A 15,100-nucleotide genomic window follows, 5' to 3' on the forward strand; every position below is an offset into this window, starting at 1 on the left:
AGCAAACACTTTCCAGGGGATTAAACACTAACTAGTAAAAAAGCAAGCCAATCATACTAAAATAGTATGAAGAATCCTGAAAGTATAATTCAGCAAATAATTCAGCTAAGTAGAAATATTTTCTAGGATACATAAATATAACTATTGTTTTCGTCTCTTTCATCTGGCACATTTGTTATCTGGAACTTTGAGATTTCTAATTCTAATCCAATTTGTAGAGAATAAATTCATTGCTTCTGGTTCTATTTTAATTAGGTGATAGATGTACAGAGATTATGACCATGATACATTTTTCCTGAAAGCCACAAAAACCAAAGCCACTAAAAGTAACAAAGTTGAGTCCTTTGATCTGTTAAAATCTAACACATTGACATTTGTCATCTTGTATAGTTATGCACAAGTGCTTATGTCTTATGAAAGTGGTTAATTTTTATCTTGGCTACTATATTCAGATTTGTCAGGTTCATCAGTCTATTAATCTGTCTGCTTGAGAGATATCTAATATGGAAGTTTAGCTCCTGAGCAAGAGTTATGTGCTCATCAGTGGGCCCCAATGGCACCAGGTGTAAGGATAGCTAAATGGACAACTCATCAAGTGGCAGATAAAGAGAAAAGAAAGAAAAGAAAAATCTGAGTGGTAACATTGCAGTTAAGTATAGACAGATCTTTCAGTGTCACCAGTTTCAGCTTTCATTCCACCGGCCACCACACATTTCTCTGTAATTATGAAAACATTACTATGGCAGGTTTAAATCCCGTATGATTTGGCAGTGATGCTGTGTATTTACTATTCTGGCAGTTCATAACACTGTCATTACATGTACAAACAGCTGACAATACAAGAAGGAACTCCAAAATTTGTTTTTCTTCAATGCAGTGACCCATTCAAACCTTTCAAAAAGTTAATGTTGTCTGAGTTCTTTGGGAAAATGTACAATAATTACTTCATAGATAGAAAATATGCTGTTATTCTCTTCCTTCAACTGTTATTTTGACAGTTACCTCTCCTCCAAATACCCTTTTTTAAAAAAGGCATATACTAGAAATTAAATTCAGAAGAAAACTTACCATGTTTAGATTTTAAAGAAAGAAAGCACATGTTTATAATCTCTGGAGATTTATGCATTTTAACTCAAAAATATTTAAGAATCAAATTTTATGAAACTATTTTTCAACATTCTTGCCTCAGAAAATCTAACAGCTGAAAAAACAGAGAAGCTTACATAACATGGTATGTACAGCTATCTGTCTTTTTTTGCTATATCTTTTCAAGATTGTGATCAAACATCCTATCAGACTTGCACTTCTGGTTTTTATATTAGCTTCTTGCAATCTTAATAGCTGTCAGGAATTTGTGCACTGTTGAGCTGTTTTATTACTAGCATCCTGCAGATTTTTGGTAGCTCAGTTAATGCAATTTTGAAGGGGTTATTTCCTCCTAATATTATAGATATCTGAGACACACATCATCCATGCAGGGTTTATGGTTTCAAAAGACTCTCTAATTATAATTCTGCATTGAAAGGCTACATACATCTTCATATGGATAGCCTGATTGGGATATAGCAAAAAGTGCAAAGACATATTTGTATTTGATCCTACAGGAGCACTGAAAAATGTGCTTAATCGGGGCGTATGATCAGTCTTCCTGTCCCTATGTTTAAGCAGGTTTTTTTGGACTAGGGACACAATCACCTAGGCACTTGGTTATATTTCTGCCTATATAAACAGTCATAATGGTTGCATGCACAGGGATGGGGGGATAAGTCTGTATTATGCAGTGCAGCACTATGTGGAGCTACCCAAACCAGCTTTGAAAACGCTGGCATGTCTACACAAGAGTGACTTATTGTGAATTCTTCTCTGCCAGCTAAAGGCATGGACCAGTTCAAGGAGAAGCCAGATGAGGGTGTATTGCAATGCAAGAGAGGTTAGGATGAGACCAGAAGAGCACCACCGTAAATATTATTCTTAGCCAGTTCTGTAATGTAGTGTCATGTAAAGATACTAGTTTGTGTCCCAGAGGCAGGATAGCTGTGATAGCAACGTTCTTGGAAATTAGTCCTGCTTTTCAAAAGCATCTTTATTGCATTATGATCAGATTGCTTAACGTTGCAGCCTTTTTACAATGTCTTTTTTAGCTAGGCTCACACGTTGCTGCCTAATAGCAGCCAGTTCTGTAGCTTTCTGAATTACAAGTCTAGTGTCTGACTTACAGCAACCCTTTCACTCAAACCAACTCCAAACAAACTCAAAGCTAGGTCAGGGACCTAATTCTAAAAAGAAGCCATATAGCTATCTATGACTGCAGCCATGTTAGCACACTTTTCAGAGCAAGATACCATTTATTAATTGGAATATAAGAATCTTTAATTTTAAAAGAGAAAGCCAACTTTAAGGTAGAGTTGATATTTGCAAAGCCAATTCTCCCATGATTTTTCAAAAAATCATGCTTTCTTTCTCTTTCTTTCATTATGTGACTAGTCACTTTAAATACAATAAGGAAATAGTACAGATTGGATGACCTCTATCACAATAAAGAATGATTGGCAAGCCTATGCAATATGTACTGTCTCCTCTCTCCCACAGAGTTTGTACAGAGGTCAAAGTTTGTACTATTTACCTCACAAAATTCGGTTCTAAAATTTTCTGGGTTTTCCTTCCTTTATAGAACAGAAATTACCATTAAAAAAATTTATCGGACATTTTCTTCTGTCAGAACTTGTCTAGGATGTCTGAAGTCATGTTTTGTCAGGCATCATGACCCACTGTGGCAATCACCCAATGGTTTCTTGATGACAGACTTCAGAGGCTTTTCCATAATTGCAAGTTTTTAGGAAAATCGTCCCACCTTTCAGTTGCCCACCTGCCCCTGGCAACATGCCAAATATTCCTTCTATCTATCATAGCATATGTAATCCCCAATAAGTTTGATCTGTCACCCTTGGGTGACTGAAGGTCTCTTCACAAGCTTGTTGCCTGATTGTCTTACAGGTTGAGATGAGCTACTACCTTCAGTTTACATAAAGCAATCAACATTTTCATCAGACAGAGTTTCAGGAAGAGGTTACCCAGTTTTAGTCCTGAGACCCTGGCAAGGACTGCTTGCTGACAGATACCCAGCTGTGCGAGATTTCTTCTAGGCTCTTTTGCAAGGAGTCTGCTGATTCTCAGCTGCCACCAGTTACAAAAAAAACCCATTACTTAGTGTTCTTGTCTCTAATGGCTATGAGATACTCTGCCTCTTTTCAAGAACTTTTCCTCTGGTGCATTGATGAGTTTCTTTCTTTCTGTTTCATATTTGGGGTGGTAGTGTCTCTGATGACATCTGATGTCCAGAAAAGGTTTATTTCTTTAGTACTCATATGGTCAGTACTGGCTCTGTCTAACCATAAATCCCCTTGTTCGGTACAGGCAGCAGCATGCCGTTTGTAGTGAAGAAACCTCTAGAATTCAAGCAGAAAAAGAAAACACAGTGAATTTTTTGTAGGTAGTCACTGTTCTCTTTCTGGCCACTGCACTATTGATCACAATAAGGTACCTAGAAAGCCCCACACATCGTTTAATCAAACTTTTTTATTTCAGTAGCCACTCTTTTTTCTTGAGCCTGAAATTTGCCTGGAAGGTAAGGTCTGTAATAAATCTCACCGTTCATGCTCTCCCTTCACTAATCATGATTTAGGACTGACTTGAGGCACAGGCAAAGCTGGCAGTCACCCGGAGAAGTGGAACAAGTCAGCAAAATCATGGCACCTCAGGCATCATGGGGGGGTAGGCTCCCACCCTTTGGCAGCGGACTCTGTGCCCAACCCCTTCTACTGGTCCCCACGGGCCCCACCTCAGCAGTCCAATAACACACAGTCCCTGGGGAGAGCCAGACAAAACCCACAGCCCGAAGCCTCCACCACTACATGGGCAATCATACAAGGAGGCAGTACCAAAGAGGTGGTCCTGAAGGCAAAGATCTTCCCCCACTTTATGGCCGATTGTGCTATATGAGACTGGCACAGGCACAGGAAGCCATAGATTGGAGTGAGGTGCAGAGACAGGGCAATAAATATCCCCTAGAAGGGCTGAGGCACTCATTTAATACTTGCACATGGAATGACTTAAAGAGAATATTCTGTTGTCCCACTGGGCAACCACAGGCTGGACACAAAGCCAGTTGAGAAAGACAGAACTCTGCCATAAACATGAATGCTATTTAACAATTCCCCAAAACAGTATTATTTTACCTTACCCTAAGAGCAAGAAAATTGAATTTCATTATACTCCTGAGATATCTTAGGCTGTTCCCAGCTGGATTAACTGATCACAACCAGATTTATCCCACTTAACTTCAAGCACTTGACTGTGGCATATAATTTGAGGGTAGCCTGACCCCACTGCATTTCCTCTGTAATCAATGGAAAGAGAAAAATGGGCTAAAATTGACTTCTGGAAGTAATGTTATCTTTGTTGACTGCAAAGTGAGTTTGACCCCAAATTAGGCACCTTTATTATGTGTCTGAAGCTAAGGGGGAATGATTCATTCCTTTGCAACTTCAGATATCAGGTTTGATCAAGACTATAGTCTTACAGTCTTAACATTTATCCAAGCTAGTTGCTGTGCCAGTGCTGTGTTGAACAAAGTCTAGGTTTTACTGCATGGGTTGATCTGCTGCTGCAAACTAGGAGGGTTTCATGTAATTAATTCGCAGCACCACAAGCAGATTTACAGAGTGGGTTTTAATTCATGTATGCCTCCATCTTCTGAGTGCTTGCCATCAAACCCACTTTTAGAAACTCAGTAATTCTGAAGGAAAAGTACTTCCTGAAACCATGCTTCCACCCTTCACCTCCCATAGCTCTACTCCCTCAGGAATTTTCCCTTTAGATATTTTATACTGTATTTGTATTCAGAGCTTTTGCTGCACACCCAGCAGAATGAATATATTCACAATTCCTTTTTGCATCAGTGGAACTCTGAGCAGAAAGTGCTTTTCAGGCTGGTTAGGAAAATCATCACTTCTGTTTGCTATACTGCTTTAGTGTGGAACATATAACTTCTCTTCATCCAAGAGTGGTAATACCCAGAGTAAACAGATGATAAAGAAAAATCATTGGGATGGAGTAAACCACCAGATAGAACAAATTACGCCAACTGGTTCGAATCTAAGGATTGATTTTCTGTATTAGTGTTATTCTATTCATTTGTTAACACTGCAGTGCAAAGGAACTTGGTTACCGACAAAGTAGTATTAAATAAACCTTAATTTTTTCATTCCCTCCCTGTACCCCACTTCACCAATACATGCACTAGGGGCTTGCAATACAAGGGTCATAATTCTTAAAGATAAAGTCAAATAATATATTTTAAATATTAGTTCTGATGTGTACATCCTTTTGGCAGGAATATAACCTTCTGAGGGAAGTGAAATATGACCTAAAAAAGACTTCATAATTATATTCATTCAGGAAAACAAAGTTTTACCTTGCTTTTCTGGCTTGTCCAATCACTGATAGCATTTTTTTTTATTATTTTTTTTTTAGGCATGAATTGTTCAAAAGATATGAAGAATATGTTTGAAAGCATGCTGTCAATCTTGGGTACACACAGCACATGCCTTGGGCAGAATTTGACTGAAATGTGAGGGGGAAAGGTAACGAGCTTATCTTGAGTTTCCTCACCACTTACAGACGACTGTTTCAAAAAGACTTGCTTTATCCTAAGCTAAAGAAATTGTTAGCTTAATGCAGAAAGTGAATGAAGTTCTATAGTCTGAATAATCCAGAAAGTCAGGTGAGCTGATAAGAATGGTTCTTCATTGATCTGTTTAAATAGATTATCAGTTTAGTGATCACCAGTGACCAAATCTAGTTTTGTTCTTTATCTTAGAGAAAAAAATTTGCAACAACACAGTGCTGACTTTGGCTAAAAGCTTAAGATACCACTACAAGGAAAAGCAACTTCTGTGAATTAACTCCTTCATGTATTTCCATTTTCTCTGGAGCTTCCAATCCAAGTATCACCTTCTTCAGCTCATGTAGAACATCTACATCTTTTCCAGTGGTGGACACGTTTTCTAATAATGCTAACTATAGGGGGAAATTATCAGTCTTTCTGCAAAGCAGATAAATCACCCAGATATTGCAGTTAGAAAATGAAATGTACAAAGTATCAATTTCCGTGTGACACAAAAAAGAGGCATGATGCTAGTTTAATTTGCAGAGAACCAATAAATATATTCTCTCCATCTGTAGCCCAGACACAAAATTTAGAAAGATGAAAGAAGAAATGATTTCTGAAAACGCTGTGGTTAGATATTAGAAATAGTATGCAGCTTAAGGGAATATGATATAAATAGGAAGCAGGTTTGTATGCATTATGACTGTCCCATAATTTAAAATTCATGTGATTGATAGCATAGCAGTGAGACTTTTAGTATATTGGAACAAGAAATTTAACAATTTCAGGCATTGATCATTAGAGTCTATCTCAAAGACTGCTTGCTGTAAGCAATAAGACGAGTCATGCTGTCTTACCCCAAGACACAGTCAGACGGGATCTTGCAAGACTTCAGTTGAAAAGCCAATAACAATAGCAGGCACTCCCCTCTTCACAGTGTTTATCACAACACGTTTGTATCTGGAAATAGATGGATGACGTTTCTTCTGGAGCTATTCAGAGTAATCTGCCAAATTCACACCGGCATAATTCCAGAAACCATATTTAAGTTTTGTCACAGTTAAATTTTGTCTAATAGGAAGCATAACATTTTTAGTGATGATACCTTGAGGCAATAGCAGTAGCAGTACTTATCATACCTATCTAAATGTGTCTGTTCAGAAAAATCTAGTTTGCTAAAAAAAAAACCAAAACACATTAAACAGAAGCTTCACCTTCCACACTCTCCGTTCAATGCTACTCAGAAGTCACACATTAAAATCTTCCTTATTAGCATTGTAAGATTTGAGAAAAAAGATTCTGCAGTGAGCTGTACCTACCTGTGTACTAGAAATTGGCACCATAGGAGGAAGAAGGCAGGCACATGACACTCCAAAACTCAGTGTTTTGTTATAACCTATCAAATATGGACAATTCTAATATTTTTCTTTCAAACACACTGATTGTCACTCAAGCTGTAATGGTCCTCCCTATGCATTTTGCCTACATAGCTTTAATTATTTACTGGTAGAATATATTTAGGTTAGCTAATTTAAATGCAAGAACAAATTGTATGGCTATTTGTGGGATAATATCTCTAGCATTTACTTGTAGATGTGTTCTCCTCTTCAACCATACAAAGAAATGCCTAAGATACAAGAAGAAAACATTCTAAACAGTCTAAACAACTTTGAATGTCTAAGTTCCAACTTTTAAATAATTCACACTCTAGGAATCTAAGTGCCATGGGAACACCGCTGACTTTGGCTCTTCAGTAGATAGATGGCTTTTGAAAATACAATATGGTCATCTTTTGAAAATAGGAAGGACTTAATCAGAAAGCAACTTCAGGCAGAAGTTTAGTGTCATCATTTAGCAGCTGAGCACTTCATGTGAGTACCAATCAGGAATATGCAGAGTTGAAACCCAAAATTACCCTATTCTAAATCAAAACAGTTACACCAAAGGTATATCCTATAGATTTTATATACCATACCCTACCCTGTCTTCTACGTCTACGTGCCCCAGTTAGAAAGTAACCAAAATTAGTTTACTTGTAAAGGCATATGATCAAAAACTATTCTACTTTTAAAGGCATGTATAACACGGATATATAGAATGAGTCAGGAAGAAGTATTTTACTTGCTGATCCCTCTGCCTGTATGACTTTCTACCCAGATACAAGTTTCTGGACCTGATGGGTTTACCCAGGCTGGGAGGGCAACTGCCTGGTGCAGCATGTGGACTCTGAGTCATACAAGATGGTATTGACAGATGATGTGTTTCCATACTCCTGGAAACTCTACTTCCTTCTCACTGGAGTGACTCGGGGACCGTCACCCCCGAACTAGGCTGCTGCTCACTGTACAGACCACAGAGAATTTGCTGTCATCGTCCAGACATGCTGAGAACACAACAAACCATATTGAGCATTGATGGGTCCATGTAACACAGTTTGGGGAAAGTGGCTCTGAAAAGTATATAACCACAATGTGAAATCTTTACATATTTCCCTTATTAAACTCATTGATTCTCCTCAGAGTTCACAAAGTGAAAGGTGAGTAATTTTACCCAAATATCTTATGTGGATGAGCATACTATTCCATGAAGCAGATTATGGTTTTGTTTATAACCTAACTTTTTGCAGGCATATGTATTTACTGATTATAAATGCCTAGAATTGGAATTCTTACCCCCAGACTGGAACCTACATGTCACAGAATCACAGAATGCCTGAGGTTGGAAGGCACCTCTGGAGGTAATCTGGTCCAACCCCTCTGCTCAAGCAGGGCCACCCAGAGCTGGTTGCCCAGGACCATGTCCAGGCAGCTTTTGAGTATCTCCAAAGAGAGAGACTCCACAACGTCCCTGGCTAACCTGTGCCAGTGCTCGGCCACCTCCACAGTGAAAAAGTGTCTCCTGATGTTCAGAGAGAACATACTGCATTTCCATGTGCACTTATTGCCTCTTGTCCTGTCACTGGGCACCACTGAAAAGAGCTTGTCTCTGTCTTCTTTCCATGCTCCTTTCAGACATTTATATATATTGATGAGTTCCCCCCCTGAGCCTTCTCTTCTCTAGGCTAAACAGTCCCAGCTCTCTCAGCATTTCCTCATAAGAGAGGTGTTCCAGTTCCTTCATCATCTTTGTGGCTCTTTGCTGAACTCTCTCCAGTATGTTCATGTCTCTCCTGTACTGGGCAGCCCAGAAATGGACACAGGACTCGAGGTGTGGCCTCACCAGTGCTGAATAGAGGGGAAGAATCACCTCCCTTGATCTGCTGACAATGATCTTCCTAATGCAGCCCAGGATACCTTTAGCCTTCTTTGTGGCAAGGGTACGTTGTTGGCTCATGTTCAATTTGGTGTCCACCAGAACCCCCAGGTCCTATCCTGCAAAGCTGCTTTCCAGAGGGCTGGTCCCCAGCATATTCTGGTGCATGTGTTTGTTCCTTTCCAGGTGCAGGGCTTTGCACTTCTCCTGACAGCCCATTTTGCCAGCTTCTTGAGGTCCCTCTGGATGACAGCATGACCCTTTCGTATATCAGCCACTCCTCCCAGTTTTGTGTCATCAACAAATTTGCTGCATGTACACTCTGTCCTATCATCTAGACCATTAATGAAGAAGTTAAACAGGACTGGACCCAGTATTGACCCCTGGAGTACACTGCTAGTCCCTGGTCTCCAACTAGACTTTGTGCCACTGATCACCATCCTCTGGACCCAGCCATTCAGCCAGTTTTCAATCCACCTCACTGTCTGCTAATTCAGCCCATGTATCAACACCTTGTTTATGAGGATCTTATGGGAGACCATGTCAAAGGCCTTACTGGAGTTCAGCTAGATGATATCCAGTTCTCTCCTCATCTACCAAGACTGCAATTTCATCATAGAAGTTTATCAAGTTGGTCATGCATGACTTCCCCAATAGACAGGATTGATCAGTTATTGAGATTGGCCTCGCAATGACGTCTGTCAACTTCCTCAGTACTTGCAGGAGCATCCCATCAGGGCCCATGGACTTATGCGTGTCCAGTTTGCTTAAGTATTCCCTGATCGGATCCTCTTCCACAAAAGCGACATCTTCCTTGCTCCAGATTTTCCCACTGTTTTCTGAGAACTCTGATTTCGGTCTTGCTAGTAAAGACTGAGGCAAAGAAGGCATTCAGTACCTCAGCCTTTGCCAAATCCTGTGTAACCAAGTCACCTGTCTTATTAAGCAATGGGTCCACATTTTTCCTAGTCTTCCTTTTGTCACCTATGTTCTTATAGAAGCCCTTCTTGTGGTTTTTAACACCTCTGGCCAGGTTCAATTCTATTTGGGCTTTGGCTTTCCTAACCTCATCCCTGCGTGCTCAGAGAATGTCTGTGTATTCCTCCCAGGTTACCTTTTCTATGCTTCCACTCTGTAAGCTTCCTTTTTGTGTTTGAGGCTGGCCATGAGCTCTTTGTTCATCTGCAAACGTCTCCCAGCATTCTTGCCTGACTTCCTACTCGTTGCATGGAGGAAGAGATCCTTAAATATTAACCGGCTTCCTTGGGCCCCTCTTGCCTCCAGGTCCTTATCCCATGGGACTCTTCCAAGCAGATCTTTGAAGAGGCCAAAGTCTGCTCTCCTGAAGTCCAGGCTTGTGAGCTTGATTTTTACCCTCCTTCCTCCCCTCAGGAGCTTGAACTCCACCATCTTTTGGTCACCGCAGCCAAAGTCGCCTTTGACTTTCACATCCCCAACAACCTTCTCCTTGTTGGTGAGTATGAGGTCCAGTAGAGCACTTTCTCCTCGTTGGCTTCTCTATCACTTGGGTCAGGAATACCTATTGCTCACTGGACTAGCCTTGCTTTACTTTCTTACATTATTAATACATCTTCCCAGTGTATATGAGAGGAAAGAATTGTTCTGAATGAGTAAATATTCACCATACTATTTCACAAGTTGGAGTAGAAACAGATCTAGCTTTTGTGGCTCACAAGAAAGCTCTTGAACATTAAGTGGGGAATGAAAGGGCGCTGAAGACCAAATGCTACCAAAGGAAATTTACTAGCAAGTCAAAGGAAAAATCAGCAGAGGAGTAGCATCACTCTAAATTGTAAAAGAAGAGGAAAAGCTAAGTAGAATATTTGTTCACCCTTCAAGGGATCAGCTCTGAAATGTTTACCATACAGCTTGACAGCTATAAGACAACATTTGTTTTCCCATCTTTCTATTTTCTGAAATGTGCAGGCATTAATTGGAATAGAAAGGGCCTGTAAACCTCATTCTGCTATATGTTGTTTTACAATCAAGGTTTCAGATTTTAACTTTCTTTTTCTCAAAACTTTATCATTCATAAAAGAGATATCTTTCTGCTTTCAGCACTTAGTTTTAATTTCCTTCCAGCTAATGCCAGCAATAACTAGTGCTTCAGCAGCTTATTATTCATTAAATACTCATTTAAAACACCTTTTCTTCTGTATATGTTGGATTCTAAATAATGTTTTGATATCTAGAGCCTTTTACAGTATAAGCCTTTTTTTTTTCAAATACAATCTAGCTTAATTTCTTTAAAACAAGATTTTTTTTAATACATTTTATTTTATTTGTCAAATTTCCAGGCTTAGTTTTAGTTAAAACGCTTAATGGAAAATATAAAAATATTGCTCCCAAATCCAACAAAAGTAGGGAAAAAATGGTTCTATAAAACAAAGCTTATAAATATAGTATTCCAGTGCACTTTTATTAGACAATCCATGTCTGCCAGAAATAAAACCCAAAATATTTCTGATTTGAAGTTGTAACCCAGATTCTCTAAAATCCTGCAGATGTACTCAATGTACCTTTAAAAATAAAATATTAATACACTTTGGTAATCTATTGCATTTCAACATGGCATGAAGTTGGGTTCATCAATCATCCAGTTTTAGGCACCTATCTTCATTGTCAGAGTTAAGCAGGGTTTCTGCTCAAACTTTCTTTATACTGGAGAAGCTCTTCCAAAGGACAATTCAGAGCAGGAGTCTCTCTCTAGGAAGACACTGGAGAGACTGCCTGCATAATCAGCTCACAGACTTAGTTACCTAAACTTGAGATCCAAATTCCACCCTTTCCTCTCACTGTGTTTTTCTACTGCATGCAGAAAAGTAGACAGAAATAAACTTTTCAGGAAAGGTCCTGGGTGTCCTGGTGGACAAGAAGTTGAACACGAACCAGCAAAGCACCCTTTGCAGCAACTAAGGGCAACAGCCTCCTGGGCTGCATTAGCAGTTGTATATTGTTGTATGCCACTACCTGATGGGAGCATGTGGAGACACAGAGACAGACTCTTCCAGGAGGCGCACAGTGACATGACACAGGCTGCAACCCCAGAAATTTTGATTAGGTACTAGGAAAAAATGGACCCTCTGAGAGTGATCAAGCACTGGACCAGGTTACACAGAGAGGCTGTGGGACCTCTGTCCTTGGAAATATTTAAATTTTGCCTGGACAAAAGCCCTGAACTGCCTGGTCTAACTTCAAAATCAGTCCTGTTTTGACCAGGAGGTTAGACTAGTTTACTTTCAGAGGTCCTTTCCGACTTAAATTTTTCTATGATTCTGTCAGAACAACAAAGAACTTAAAGCAGACATTTGCCGCATCAGCTGTGTTTTCATGTCAAGCTTCTGCCAAAGCAGAGGCTACAAACATTCACAGAAAAAAAATAACAGTAAAAAATTCTTCTTTTTCTAAAATTCTTTTGATCACAAAAGAAAATAATTCTGCTCAGTTTAGAGAACAATAATGGCTCTAAGAGGTTCCTCAGACACAAACAGTCAAAGCTGCCTAGAGACCTACTCCTGCTCCTCTCCATTTTTAGCCCATATACATTGCCAACCAAAACTCTGATGTGTGTTAGCCAAATATGAAACAGACTGAAACGGCCAGTAAAGGTCTCCCAGTGAATCCACTCTTGTGGCCAGAGGAACAAGGGTGTGGCATATTACCAGTTAAGTCTGATTTCCTCGCTTGTACACTGATGTCGCGTAAACCCGTTTAAAAAGTGTCTTAGTTGCTAACCTGCTTCAGAATGATAAGCATAACAGATGCAAATTTGTACCCTGTAACACATGTTGCTGGTGATTAAAAAACACAGTACAGCAACTAATGTTAATGAATTCTGCATACCATAAATAGTGAATTACCCTTGCCAGTACAAACATCCACAAAGGCAAACCTTGATAGAAAAGAACATCAAAGAGAAACAATTAGGATCTCCTTTCTAAAGAGGCATTACAAAAGGTTACTCACACAAATCTGTCAGTTAATCTCAACTTTTAACTGCACTCCATGGTACCAGTCTGTGGTTGAGATACCAGCTCCTGTCCAAAGTCTGAAATTTACAGCCCTCACAGAAGGGTCACCAGCATTGCATGACTCATCCCTTCCACAGGCCTGTTCGCTTGTGCGGGTTCATAACCTGGAGCGCTTCGGCCACACACTGGATTACCAAGATGTGAATCTGTTGTTCAAATCTTCTAAAAAACATGCAACTTCTTGTCAAAGTAAACCACTCTAATACATGGAACAGATCAGCCTTCGGTATTTAAGCATTCATAGCCATTTGGTTGCATGCAGGACACAACAAAACTACCACAGTCCTTGAAAACTGTTATATATTATATCATCCCTATTTGTGTAATATTACTGACCTCACCAAGATTGTATCCATAAATTAAGGGACTTGGGTTTGGGTTTTTTTTCATTCATTTATCCACAGTCCCAAAGTTAGAAGTTAGATCTGCTTCCTCTGTGGCTGTTGCTGATATCCACACAAACTTTTTGAAAGTTTGTATCAATCTTTGAAAAAGTATATGTTCCATTTTTTCCATTTTAATTAAGAGATCACAAAGGCTGAGGTTCTCAAAGAAAATGCAAAGGAACTAGGTGCCAAGCATTCACTGAAAAACATCTTGGTATGAGACATTTGTTTAAATTCTTCAGCTTTTTATAAAAATACAGTCAAAACGAGAAATATCTAAACAGGTTCTTAGTATCACATCTAAAATTATATGCTCAAGAGCAAAGGAGTAAGATTACATTTATATATTTGCTATATAGATCTAATTACAATACTAAAATCTCACTTCAAGTTTGATGACAGACTTCTCCAAAGTTCATGCATCCTGGATACTTGAACATCAGATAAATATGATAACCTGTGATCTGTACACACTCTGATTTTAGGTAAATTGTCAAGACACAAAGAGAGCCCTGGGAAGGAGTTCTAAATAGTGTATGAAGTTCTGTTTAAAACACCCCAAAACTTTCAGAATAATTTTAATTGCATTCAGAGGGTCTTTATTCTTTCACAAGACAGCATCCTTTACAGACATCTCAGACAAGCGTTGGCATAAGAGAGTTAGGGAATAATATGCATATGTTCTCATAATGTATTTACAAAAATGTAGGGAGAACATATGGTAGACACTATCATGAATGTTACAGGAAAAAAAAAAGTGCTGTGTGCCCCATTCTCCATTTCTGATAAGAACTGCAAATAAAGGCAGCATGGACAGAGTAATACCCCAAGTGACAAACCAGGTATTGATGGACCAGAAAATGGCCAGACAGCTACCATTTACTCAATTGCTTTTGAGAAGTATTATGATATAATGGTTATGACAGATAAAATGGATCTCAACTACTGCAACTTTCACAGAGAAACCTTTATATGATTCATTCAAGAATAATCACTTTTTTAAAATAAACATTTGGCTGAGTTATGGATGTCTGTCCTTCATTCCGTGGTACTTCAAGAACCAGATTTTCAAGACCATTTTTTTTTGCTCTTTACGTTGCATTACGTCCTCAGTTCCGATCAGGAAATTCAATGAAATTAAATCAATTACATTATTCTGGCTTTATGCAATGTTCAATGAGAACAGAATTTGACTGCATAACTTTAGGTATTAACTATCCTTTAAAAACAGGATATAACTACTAGTGTAGTGTATATATATTAGTATTGCAACTTTTGCCATTAATTTCTTCAAGAGTTTTCATAATCACTTAGGAAGATCTGAGGCAAGTTGTGTCGGTTTTTGCTGGGATAGAGCTAATTTTCTTCACATTAGCTAGTATGGGGCTATGTTTTGGATTTATGTTGAAAACAGGGATGTTTTCGGTACTGCTGAGCAGTGCTTACACAGAATCAAGACCTTTTCTGCTTCTCACACCACCCCACCAGTGAGTAGGCTGAGGGTGCACAAGAAGTTGGGAAGGGACACCACTGGGACAGCTGACCCCAACTGACCAAAGGGATATCCCATACCATATGACGTCATGCACAGCATATGAAATTGGGGGAAGAAGAAGGAGGGGAGACATCTGAAACGATGGCATTTGTTTTCCCAAGTAACAGTTGCATGTGACAGAGCCCTGCTTTCCTGGAGATGGCTGAACACCTGCCTGCCGATGGGAAGTAGTGAATGAATTCCTTGT

Source organism: Nipponia nippon, unplaced genomic scaffold (genome assembly GCF_047370975.1).
Source record: "Nipponia nippon isolate SJK-2023a ecotype South Korea unplaced genomic scaffold, ASM4737097v1 scaffold_2, whole genome shotgun sequence".
Classification (NCBI taxonomy): domain Eukaryota; kingdom Metazoa; phylum Chordata; class Aves; order Pelecaniformes; family Threskiornithidae; genus Nipponia; species Nipponia nippon.